This window comes from Notothenia rossii (genome assembly GCF_949606895.1).
Source record: "Notothenia rossii genome assembly, chromosome: 4".
Taxonomy (NCBI): Eukaryota; Metazoa; Chordata; class Actinopteri; order Perciformes; family Nototheniidae; genus Notothenia; species Notothenia rossii.
Genome location: NC_136902.1, coordinates 86,719,710 through 86,733,513, shown reverse-complemented (window position 1 = coordinate 86,733,513; position 13,804 = coordinate 86,719,710). Strand labels below are relative to the sequence as shown.

Sequence of the window (13,804 nt, the reverse complement as noted above, 5' to 3'; positions counted from 1 at the left end):
CCATTAGCCTTTTTGTGATTAGAAATATATCAATGAATCCAAGCAAATTTGGTAAATTACATTTGATACAATAATCCATTTGTTCATTCAGCGGCAGCATCTGCACCAAACCAATAACCGCTTCAGCCAATCCTGACAGCTGCAGAGCAATTACTACAGTTTTTTCTTCTTTCTCTCCAATGGTTAGCCAATCAATTATTACTATTGGCTGCATGAATAATCTACTAACTAGTCTAAATCAGCTGCAAATGAAAAGAGGAAGAGGAGGAGTGTGTGAGACAGCTGGCTTCTAAATTCACAGAGGGTTGAAAATACTAAATGAGTCAGAAATGCAGAAAGAGCTATCAATATAAGTCAGTCTTTCTGCTTGTTTTTTCATCTATGTGTGCTGGACTGCATACTAAAGCTCATGTCAACAGCTTATAATAACTATCACTGCCAAAAGGGTAGACAAAGGTCCTCAGTGTTGACATTTATAAAAACAAGTTAACCTAGTGACCAAACTCAATTAAAATGTCACTGCTCCTTAGTTAGCAACTGTTAGCTATTTAGCTAGCAAACATTACCTATCTATCTATCATTGATCTATCTATCTATCTATCTATCTATCAATCTATCTCTATCTACCTACCTACCTATCAATCCATCATCTATCTATCTATCTATCCATCTATCCATCCATATATCTATCTATTCATCTATCTACCTATCTACCTATCTATCCATCCATCATCTATATATCTATCTATCCATCCATCCATCCATATATCTATCTATTCATCTATCTATCTATATATCTATCCATCCATCTATCTATCTATCAATCTATCCATCCATCAATCTATCTATCTATCTATCAATCTATCTCTATCTATCTACCTATCTACCTATCTATCCATCCATCTATCTATCCATCTATCTATCCATCCATCATCTATTTATCTATCTATCCATCCATCCATCCATATATCTATCTATTCATCTATCTATCTATATATCTATCCATCCATCAATCCATCTATCTATCTATCTATCTATCTATCCATCCATCTATCTATCCATCTATCTATCCATCCATCAATCCATCTATCTATCTATCCATCCATCCATCCATCCATATATCTATCTATCTATCCATCCATCCATCTATCCATCTGTCTATTCATCCATCTACAGTATCTATCTATCTATCTATCTATCCATCAATCATGTATCGATCTATTTGTAAATCAAGCTACCTAGTTAGCTAGCTTACTTTAGCTACCTGTCTAACAAGCTTGCTAGCGAATGTTAGCTATCCAGCTAGCTTTAATTGGTGGCTCATGTAATTTAAATTGGAATTATTATGTAACTCCCTGATTTCATATCGCATTAACGCCATATCCCTACGTGCATTACGACTAAAACATCCAATCAGCGAGCTTAAAACATAGCTGAGGATCTTGGGTAATCAGTTCAGTCGCTGTGTATCGCAATGATGCTCAAAATGTCCCTTATAGGCCTACCTCTGTTTCCGGTTATTTTTATTTTTGGTAAATTCAGTTCCTAACGGACGCCAAAAAAACAAGAGATGATGGAATAAAACAAATAAATAAAAACAAGGATAATTGTGTGTTATTGGTGAGTAAATAACAGTGTGTTATTTCGATAAGAATAACAAATGAAGCCTTCCAAGACCCGAACGGACAAAAATACGTGTTGCAGGCACGAAACATACTACCAATAGAAATACATTGCTTTTAAAATCGTTCTGTGTGACACGAAAAAAAGGGGAAAATCGTGTTGGTGAACACGAATCAATGGATTAAATGTCGTAACTATAACACGAAATGCGGCGAGACTAGGTTGGCTACAGCCAGCGAAGCACAAGGTGAACACTTTTATTCATACAGATGAGTGTATCTCTTCTCTCTCTCTGTATAGAGTCTTTCTATCCATCTGTCTCTACCATCTCTTTCGACTCCACTTCGAGCGATAGAATTACGAACAAAGAATTACTAACAGAGCACTTATATACTAATAAAGGACTGGCTTATGTAAACCTGATGTACTTCTATGATTCTGTTCTCTTCAAGTTTGTATCTTCTTGATCGAATGTACTTACTGTGAGTCGCTTTGGATAAAAGCATCAGCTAAATGCAATGTAAATGTAGTGTCTCTCTCTTCGGATGCACACGAGACAGAAACTGCACAGTAACAACCTCCTTTTCTGACTGACTGGGGGACAGAGAGTAGGAGGGAAAAAAGAGAAAGAGAGGTGGAAAGGTAGAGCAGGAGACATATAAAACCTGTTGGATCTCAGCCCTGTCTGCCTGGGAAGAAAAATAAAAAAAAGAGTAAAATAGAGGAGACAGATGGAGGGACATAAATGAGTGCAGAGGGTTGTCAAGGTGATATTCCTCCTTGCTAACCTTTCTCTCTCATTAACTTTGGAGCTTTAACGACGGTGGCAGAGACGGTGCAGGGTTTGACGAGCAGCGGGCGGCATGGTGAGGAGTCTCTCACTGTCGACCTCTTTCGTTTAATGCAGGCTACACGGTGAACCGGTGAAAAGCTGGCCTTCCATACTTGATGAGGGAGAAGGTTGACGGGATTATTTTGAGCTAAATAATTTACTTAAAGGGACAGTTTACCGGAAAATACAAAAACATTATAATTGCCCTCTAATCTGTGGTGCTGTTTTTATGAATCAAGATTATTGTAGTTTCTGAGATTTGGATATATCAATCTTATAGCTGTCAGTATTCTTTTAAAGATGACGGAGCTCGATGGCACTTGAGTAGTGGTGCTTGAAGCGGACGAAACATATTTTCTATCTACCGAAATACACTCACCTAAATTGTGACACAGCTTATTTGAATACTCTATTCTGATTGGTCATATTGGACATTTTAGAGTTTGTTAATTCTCGCTAACAGACCGCTGCTAAGGAGAGCAGACTGTTGCTAAGGAGGATCAAGGGACTTAGTGCAATCAAATCAATCCGCAGCAAGAAGTACGGTTAATTCAACTTCCGCTGGGTACAGCAGAAGAAGACAAACAGGAAGTGAACAGGAACAAGGTATGGGCTCTGGCGGTAATTAAAGAATGAGGCTGAATCTCACTTTGGTTCAATGAAATCCTTGCGTCCCTCATTTGCGTAGTTTCCCTGCGTTTAGTCCCTCCCACCAGGGAAGCATGGAGAGACGCAAAGAAACCACGAGAAACAGGGAAATTAGTTTTAAGAGCAATGGGACGTCCTTTTCTCCGGAGCGTCACGTGAAGCGACGTCCGTTTGTGATGACGCTGCACAGCTGTTCGTCTGACAGCAGCCAGCTCTGTCCCCGTTATTTTCACAAACACCTCTGCCTCTGTTAGTACACATTTACTGACACAAACATTTGTATCATCTGTTGTAGACCCAAATACATTAAATAAAATAAGAACTCATTCTCAAAAAAGATAAACGCCATTCCTAAAATGTATAAACGAACAATAGTTTGATTAATATTGATTAGAGCACAAACGAAATAAAATAATTGAGAGAAGAAAAAGAGATATGTTGTCTATCAAAACCCAGTTAGATTAACATCCATTGGATTGCACACTTTGTTTGTTTGTTTGTTTGTTTGTTTGTTTGTTTGTTTGTTTGTTTGGATATGTAGCAAATTAACACTTTATTGCAATTAATGACTGACTGAATGGAAATGATAATAAATGAAAATGTAAAACGAAAAAAACGATCATGAAAATGTTTCCAATAAATGAATAAATTAATTTTTGACCACTTTGTTGTTCAGATATTTCACATATTTGTAACTAAATGATACATTAATTGAAACAAAACACCTGATAAACTGAGGAGTGAGTCCTGTGAGTTTCATGTGTTTTCTTCGCTCCGCTTTTAAATTGCTCTCACGTCAAGAAGCAACAGATCAGTACATGCGCTGCATCGTCCAATCAGTGAGCGATACACAGTAAGGGGGCGGAGCGAGTGTCTGAGGATTACACCGGAGGATGGTCTGGTAGTTCCTCGATTATCGCTCCTCCGTTATCGCTCCTTGATCCTCAGTCCTCCGGCACCACTGGGACGTTACTCAAGATGGCGCAGACAAATCAACTTCCGGTGATACCGAGACCGAGGAGCGAGGAAATGAAAAATAACCGAAGTGAGACGAAGCCCGGGTAATGGAAAAAAATGTCATTCAAAAGCCTTTGACAAGATTGCAAGGTGTAATAAGTACCGTGATGTATTAAAGTGATTTGATCCTAATATGGTTACGTTAACTCAATTTGAAAGGGGGAGACTACATTGATAAAGTCTTGTTGGGAGTATTGAGAACCTCATAGACACAGCCACTAAACATATTATTAATGTAAATAATATATATGTTTGTTTTTGGTTTTGTATGTTTTTTGGTTTATCTACATATACATTTGAACATTCTTCGGGCGGTTAAAGTCAAAGTGAACTTTAGCTTTATTTAAGTAGAAAAGAAACCAGAAGAAAAGGCTGTGTTTGTTTGTGATATTGTAAAAGTTTCTGGTAAAATGTGTTCCCTGACAGTTTAAGAAAATGAAGGCAGTAAATAGAAAATAAGAAGCCAACACAGAATAAAAAAAGGGATCTCGGAGAAAGCTCCCCCTGGACCCACCAGTAGTAAATTATCCGTGTTGTCCCCCATCTTTTTCGTTTTCCACCAAGCAGCCAGCATTCCTCTGGGTTTAAAACTCATTTTCATCTCTCTTGTAAGCTCTGCGTTTTTACATATTTGTTCTAAATCCTATTATGAGGGCTTTGTGATATGAATAACGCTTGCAAATTGGAAAGTATCTGGAGGCAAAAAGTTGGACACAGAGGTAATCTCCACAATCTAATCTCCCGAAGCACAGGAACACTTTCTGATGAAGTTTATAGGAAAACATGAACCAGTTTTTAGAAGAAAAAAAAATCTCAATGAAATAAGGAGCATACAAATTACCACACACATGCACAGGCCCGGGGAGCATCGGATAACATTTACATTATTACATAATCAGGATATAAAAAAGGTAAATGTATTTCCTTACAGTTACATAAAAGTCCTATCGTGCTTTTTGTGGTTTTCCCTTCCCTTCCCTGTAGTGTGTGATATAGGTTTGTGTGCATGTAAATGGTCTGCAAAGGCTAACATCCCTCCCTTTATATGTGTCACACTCCTAGGCTCATGTCACGTTGGTAGTTTTGTATGTTTAGGTTATGTCACGTTCTATGTCTAGGTTTGGGTGTTTTGCTGTTTTCCCTGTTGTGTCTAATTTTCTGATTATGTTCACCTGTGGCCCCTGTGTTTCCTCCTCCCTCCTCACCTGTGTCTTGTTGTGTGATTAGTCTTTTGTGTATTTAAGTTCTGGGTTTTCTGTCTGTCTTTGTCGGTTCGTCTTTTGCCTTGACTAGTTCTGCAGTGAGTGTTCTGTTTTGTCTTTGCTTATATCATAGCCTTGAAATAAAGGAGTTTTTTCAGTTTATATCTGCGTTTGGGTCCTGCTTCCTTCACAATCCGTAACAATATGCATTTCTATTGTATTCAATTTGGTATTAATCTAAAGGTAAGGTGATCCAAAAGTACCATGAAGTAATCAGGATACATTACTTTTATATCGTGGTACTTAAATAGGATAACAAATATTTTACAGTAAACTATTAAATGTAACGAAGCTTGCCGGAGGGCGTGTCTGAAACTCGACCAACAACCATTCACATGAATTCCCCGCCCCGGACACACAAGCACACGGTTTGATTGGCTAGAGATTGTACTGGCATATGATTTGATTGGCTGACGCTTCCGCCGAAGCGTAAAAAGTTGAACATTGTTCAACTTTTGAAGCAAGCGAAGCAACGCTCCCACGATGCAGTTCGGCAAAGCGTGACGCCACCCCATTCAAAGTGAATGGGCAGAAGCGTTGAAGCTTCAAGGCACGCCGCCGTGTGGACGGGCCGTAACAGATTATATTTTTAAAGTAACCATCCCAACCCTGGACAAGCTTAGAAGCCTTCCCCTCTCTATCCTACCTGTTTGTTCTGAATCATGCCGAGTCATTTGGGATGTGTGCGGCGGGTCACAGTGTGTGTGTTCTTGCGTGTCTGAGTGACCAGAATTCATGTCCAAACCCTGAGGCTGAAACCCATCCGGATCACAGAGCCGCTCTGATCCCGGCTCAGCGCTGTGGTTGTGGTTCACCTGAGGGGATATGAAAACAGATGGAGGCATGCAGGAGAAGGAGGGATGGAACGAAGAGGGGGGGGGGGGGGAAAGGGAATAAGTGAAGGGAGTGAGGTGGAAAAACAGATCACAGGAGGATTAGAGTGAGATGGAGAGATGGTATAAAAAGAGATTATGGAGGACAGGTAGGAGGGGTGTAAAACAGAGAGGACAGGGGAATTAGGAATTAATAGTTTGGTCTTCACTTTCCTAACACAATCAGTCCAAAGGACAAACAGGAACTCAATATCAATTTAACTTTTATTAAGACAGGTAAGAGTGTTCAAATGTGTGTTTTTCCATTTTCTACTGCATATTAATAAGGAGGTGTCTTTCACTGGAGATATTTCCTCTCTCTCCCTGTTTCCTTTGTTTCCACTTGATGAATGGATTTTTAATTAACCCCTGGAGCCGCTGAGAGCATCTCACAGCGGCGTGGTGGGTTAGTTTTTCCTTCCAAGTGTCCTCCTGTGAGACTGGGGAGGGGGAGGGGGGGGGGGAGTAAAAGGAGGAAGCTCTGTTTAGTTAAGATTAGATCTGATGCTTTAGCATGCTAGCCGGAGCATTCAGGAGACCATGTAGATGGGCCGGGAGAAAATAGAAAGCGAGGCATGTGGGAATAATGTCGCTGAGAAAAGAGGAAGGAGCGAGGATGTGGAATGACAAGAAGAGAGAAAGAAAGAAAAAGGAAAGGCATTGCCAATGACATGGCAAGAGACACAACACAATGGGAGTGTGTGGCGGGGGGGAAATGGAGTTTTTTTGTGCAATGTTTAACAAAAAGGATGCAGCTGAGAAAAATAGACCAAAGGAAAGAAAGTATGTATATAGGACAATAGAGGAGCAGTGACCGGGTCCAAAAGGAAACGCTAAAGAAAATGGCTATCTAATCATTTTATGAGCAGTTTGATTCAGGTCCGGAGGCCACAGATAACCACCATCTTCACAATCACGAACCTCATTTGCTCCATCTTTTTAATAAAGCACTACCCCCCCTTTATTTTGTCCCCCTCCCCTGTCACAGTATAAAGGATTCATACCATTAAATAGCTGATAGGTCATTTGGGACCATTCAGGTGGTCTCTTTTGAATCCACTCTCTTTTCTTCCCTCAATGGGGTGCACCTTTAACACCACTGCCTGGCGTGTCTCTGAGTTACAGATGAATAATGTAAAGTAATTAGCGTGATACAAATGTTATCTAATAGATCAGGTCAGCTACAATAAGACACTCTGACTGTATGCTCCTGAGTGATTATGTCCGGCAAAATGATTCTCTAAAATTTCTAAAAACTTGCCAATTTATCAAATGTATTACCCGGCTGGAAAGACAAACTTTAACATTAAAAATATATATTTAAATAACTATTAAAACCTTTTGGGGTTATTCATTCGTTAGCAATTTGATATTTTTCCCTCACTGTAATAACAATTATAATTAGTATCAAGTCAAGGAGCTTGCGTGCCCTTATTTAATTTAAGTCATTCTATTTGTATGCAATAAAACGTTGCGTATCTAAAAACAAATGTGTGTTAGTGATATGAATCAAGAACAAGTTGCTGTGAGTGAAAAATATCTTATTAGAAATGATGAAGGGGTGTCATTATTAATGTCATGCTTTCTTATATTTCCCCTTGGTACTATTTTGTTTTTGCATGTTCATTGAAAGAGGTCCTCTTATGCTGTTTGGGGTGTTCCCTTTCTTCTAGTGTGATACATTGGTTTCCCTGTGTTCCTGTCACGATTCTCATGTTATGTCACGGTTGTAGTTTTGTATGTCTGGTTATGGGTGTTTTTCTCCTTGTATATTGTCTGGTCCTTCTTCCTGTGTTTTTCCTCGTCGTTAGTTTCCCTGGTGTGTCTAATTGTCTGATTGTGTTCACCTGTCGCCCTTGTGTTTCTCCTCCCCTGCCCGGCTGTTTCTCGTCTTTAGATTAGCCCTTTTGTTGGTGACTGAGTTCACCGGTGAGTGTTCTGTTTTGTCCGAGTTATTTTCATTATCCTTGAAATAAAGGTTAATCAGAGTTATTTGCATTTGGGTCCTGCTTCCTTCACTCAACCGTAACAGTTTCATCCAGAGGTCCTTTCTCTCCTTCCATGTAAACCAACCCAGTCTCACGGCATTTCGTGTTATAGTCAGGAAATTAATTTAATCTATTGATTCGTGTTCACCAACACGATTTTCGCATTTTTTTCGTGTCACACAGAACGATTTTTAAAAGCAATGTATTTCTATTGATATTGTTAACTATGTTCGTTATTCTCGCGTCCAGGAGAGAAGCTTTAAAAATGAGACTAAATGGAGTCTCTGAGAAGATTCAAATGGGATACTTTAATTTAAAAAAGGCGCGGTAGTGTTACAAGCAGAATATTGTTCAGGTGAGGAGAGAAAAGCTGCAGCTCCCTCTCGCAATGGCGGCCGTGAAGAAGAGAGCACACCATTCTTCGTACTTCCCGCTTTGTGGCTGTTCGCTCCTCCTCTCTGGGAGCTGTAGTGACGTAGGGGACTCCCCCCTCGTTCTTCTGAGTCCGATCCGATATTGCGTTATACGGAGGATTCCGACATTTTACATTCATTGCTTACTTCCACATGCCTCTTCTCCTCATATTCTCTTTCATCACTTTTCATTTAACACATTCTAAACGCTGTAATTCATACTTTAAAAATACGGGAAATACTTCACGGCATTTTGGTTTCCGGTGGAGTTCCGGATGTTGTCACATGCTACCCACGTCTGTAAACAATAATGTATTCAAATAAACTGTACCTTCATTTAATATTCAGCATGGTAGTATCTCGACATCTATAGTTGTAGTGTTAAATCAGTAGGTTTCGGTTTGCACCACTCCATGTCATTTCGCTACTAAATTCATCTCTTTAGGAAATCGTATATTGACCACATGCTAAATGCTAACCGGAAATGAAGGATTTTCAGAATAAAAGCTTAACTGGTTGTGCAAGAGAATTTCTGTTTTTTTCAGTATAAAACAGCATTTAAACTGACGGTATGTTTAAGCTACATTATACCATCAAAACATTGATTTTAATTTCTAACAATAGTGTGTTTCGTGCTTGCACCACGTGTTTTTGTCCGGTCGGGTCTTGGAAGACCGGAAGCTGTGTGGCTCATAAAAACATGTTCTTACTCAATATCTCACCCTAAGCCTAACCCTTTTATTTTAAATTGTATAACGTCTGAGTTTTTTTGCCGTCCGCGAACAAAACAAAGGGCTCAGAGCCTCAGAATACTGAAATCTGTATTTAATTATTTTTGTTTTCCTTCTAATTTGTTATTATTTGGTGCAGGCACGAAACATACTACCAATCGAAATACATTGCTTCTAAGATCGTTCTGTGTCAGAATACTGAAATCTGTATTTTTTTTAAATCTCTTTTTCCTTCTAATTTTTTATTATTTACATTGCTTTTAAAATTGTTCTGCGTGACACGAAAAAAATACGAAAATCGTGTTGGTGAACACAAATCAATAGATTAATTTTGTGACTATAACACAAAATGCCGTGAGACTGTGTTGTGTAAACATGTCACGAAATACATATATAAACCTGAAAATGAGCATAATGGGCCCCTTTAAATTTCACTTGTATTTAAGTCTGTCTGTTTGGCAACCATTTATAAATGTATATTCACATTTGAGCCCTGTAAATGTATAATATTCCTTACACTCATAAGGTTCTTCCAACAAAGAAGGAAAAAAGCTTGTATGGAAACAGGTTACCACGGATGCTTCTGACAGCTGTTCTTGCTCATCGGTCTGCAGATCTTTTCCTCTGTGTGGGTCTTCAGGAACAAAGGGATCTTCAGAATGAGACGTGGCAGGATTCCCTTCCTTCCCCTCTCTGGTTCTCCCTCTCGTTAAACGTCTGTGCATCTGCACTTCTTCGTCTGAAGACTCTTTCTCATGTGGATCCAAACCCAGGCTATCACTGGACATTTCATCACCGCTGTCTTCAAGAGAAATACACACACAAGATGTTCTTTTCAACAAATATTCTTTAAAAAAAAAGCAATGTATCTTCATCACTCAAAACAAGTATGGAGACATTGATCGTCCTTGATGTTTCTCACTTATAATCCCTGAACATTTCCCCTAACATCGAATGAAAATGTAAAATAGATGTAAATGTCCTTGACTTTGTTACACACGCATTGAGCTCAGTTAAGCTGTTAAAGCAGGCGTTCACTGGTCAAAGAGATGTAGGAAGTGAAGGGTGAGAAGAATGCTAAGAATGAAGATAGAAATAGAGATGATGGATGTATAGAGGAAGAGAGGTAGAAGTGTGAAATGTGGCTGAGGGAAGTTGAAGCAAGATGAGGAAAAGTTGAATGAATAGGTTCGTGCAAACTGTCCACACAGATTTACAGTCCTCGGATCTGTGTTTAAAGTCCAGATTTTAGCACAATTTTCAATTCTAAAGAGACAATAAAATATTTGCAATAAAAAAAAAAATACCCTATAGCAAACTTATCCTTAACACACACACACACTCACTCACTCACTCACTCACTCACTCACTCACTCACTCACTCACTCACTCACATACACACACTCTTCCAAATACGCATACAAAGTGTGTCCTTTGCAACAGAAAAAACGTGCTCCCTAGTGTGAACGTGCATGTACGAGAAAGAAGCATGTACAGTGAATATGAATGTGTGTCTGCTGTATACCAATGGGAAATGTACGGCCATTCTTTACAAAGTAATTACCTCCGTCTGATGAAGTATTATGATATGTGTTATTTAAAGCAATGATCGATATTAAGAGGGAAAAAGTGCAAATAGGCCATTTGGCTTCCGGATTAAATGGCAAGATTTAGCAAGAGGAAATCATAATAGCTATTCAGTATAATTTACTAACGTCTAGGGATGCATACCGGTATCCGGTATTATCGAAATACCGGTTACTGGTGGCTACGGTATACCGTACCGACATCAGATCCGGTTTCGATTAAAAAAAAAACATATTTTTTAATTTTATTTTAAAAGTGAGTCCGTGATGGCGGGTGTTATAAATTAGATTGCATAATCGTTTTTCTTCATATTCTATGTATTTTTCATTGTTTGTTCAATACTAGAAAGGTAAAAGTCCCACAAATGAACTGTGATGGGATTTGTTTTCTCTCGCCAGTGAAGGCAAATGTTGATTTTAAAGATGAGATTTGTTTGTTTGTGCAATGCCGAGATCTCATGACCTTTATTCTGTTATTTATTTGTTCTCTAGTCGAATCTCTGGTTTAACATGAATTATAACGGTGCTATGACGGTCTGTTTGCATCGACAAGATGTGCTATTCACGCGGCACACCTGATGGCGGGTGTTATAAAAGATATCCCATAATCGGTTTTCTTTATATTTGTTATGTATTTTTCATTGTTTGTTCAGTACTACTAAAAGGTCCAAGAAGTCCCATAATTGAATTTAATATTAATTTGACATGATAACTATATCGCAAAGCGCTTCATGGGAGTAATTGTGGGATGATACATTTTCAAAGTATCACGATATGTATCGGTTGAGTATCGGTATCATTCAGTGGTATCGGTATCGTAAATGAGTCAACGATATGCATCCCTACTAACGTCAAGTATTTTTTTAACAGTTATTTAACCTGACCACTAGAGTGCCTCTTTAGATCACCCTGGTAACAGTGAACTGAGAAAAATACAAACATTAAAAACCAGACATGAGGGAACAAAATGATGAAGCTGAGTCACTTTGGAGCAACATGTGGGAGGCTGTTATTAGATGTGTGTTAAATGTGGCAACAAAAGTGATGAAGGTCACACTCCTTTCAGCACTTGAAGTACCACAGAGGAACTATTTAATTGTGAAATCCAACATATTTCAGTCTATTATCATGCTTCCTGTCTGCCTCTTGGTCCAAGCTGGATTCATCTGTATACCACCAGTGGCCTTCAGCAGATTAAGTACCGGTACTCATTTTAAGTATTGAGTTGTTGTTTTTCAATAATGTAATTAAGACTGGCAAAACAGCTGGCTTTGAACAATCAATCAATCAATGTTTATTTATATAGCCCAATATCACAAATGTTACATTTGTCTCAGTGGACTTCACAGTTTGTACAGAATATCAGTATGACAATACGACACCCTCTGTCACAACAACAAGATGCATCCTTTCAGAGTTTCATCTATGTCACAAGAATGTAATAGGGGAAATGTTTAATAGAGGTGTTCATGATCTTTCCAAATCACATTTAGATAGAGCTTAGATTTATGAGTAAATTAGCAAAAGCTTTTCGAATAATGAGAAGTGAATCTCAAGAGGGACCAACTGAGCAAAGAACTGTATCACTGGCATCAATGTGAATGAACACATTTCTGAGACATGTGAAAAAAGTTGACAATCATCCTATATCCTATCATGAATAACTATTAGCAACTATTGCACGGTCAAAAACATTCAACATTGAGCGTCCAATTGGTGCTCTTTTTACGATTTCAACACCATCATTGCTCAAACACATATGGACACAAAGAGGCAATTTATACAAATCAATTACCTTCTTCCTCTTCTTCTTCTTCTTCTTCTTCCTCCTCCTCCTCCTCCTCCTCCTCCTCCAGTTTCACATTTAAAGGATCATTCTGGATGCCATCCATGAAATGTGATGGAAGTCTATCCAGAGTTGATTCATGGTCCACAGAGATAGGGGTAGAGTACTCAAAAACTGAAGAATCCTCTGTTGTTGGAGTTTGTCCATGACTAGAGAATGCATCTACAAAGGACTCGTTTGATAAATATTTCACAGCTGGACTTAGTGCCAGATATTCTGGTGGGGTGGTTGAACTACGAGACCCTGGTGGCAGCTGGAGTTGATTGTCTGATAGGAGAGACTCTGGGTCACAGCGGGAATGTTGGGATTGCCTTGAGGACACTTGATTACTTCGGAATGACTGGGAAAGCTTCGGTGATGAGATTGTTTCTGGGAACAACTGGGAAGATTGGGATTGTTCTGGCAACAGAGATACATCGGAGCCTCTCTGTATTGGAGTTGATTGGTGAACTTTAGGCAATAAGATTGACTCAGTGGAGCTTGATGGTGAGACTTCGAATGTAGACCTTAGGGAGAAGGAAATGGACGGAGAAGGGGAAAGATGGTGTTCTAGTATTGGAGGTCTGTTCACAGTCACAGGAGAAGCATCAGGCGGAAACAAGACAGGGGAGAGTGAGGGTTTCAGGATCTGAGTTTGGGAATGTGCTGGTGAGGGAGAGGACAAATGTTGAACTGATCCAAGGTCAGGTTTTGATTCATGGACTTTGGGTGGGCAATTGGGCTTTTTTGACGGCTGTGTTTTGATCGATGTCTTCGAAGTCTGAGCAGTGGGGCTTGCTGATGGCTTACTCTTAGAGGACGATGCTGTGCAAAAGATAAAATGAACAACAATAGGGACATAAGTTATGTTTTGTACGCATGTGGTCCCATTTTCATGAAAAAGCACACAAGGGACATTTCCCACCGTTTTAGGGAGTATTAAGTTTGTCCTTGAGTAATGTTGCTGCCAGCCTCCAAGGCCCAATACTGGTTTACCAATGTAAGAA

The 13,804-nt window shown here is 39.2% G+C and overlaps 1 protein-coding gene across 1 annotated transcript in view; it reads right to left on the bottom strand.

Moving 5' to 3' along the window:
* Positions 1–13,804, bottom strand: part of LOC307037991 (uncharacterized protein) — a 40,509-nt gene that overhangs the window by 10,583 nt on the left and 16,122 nt on the right. The window lies entirely within an intron of this gene.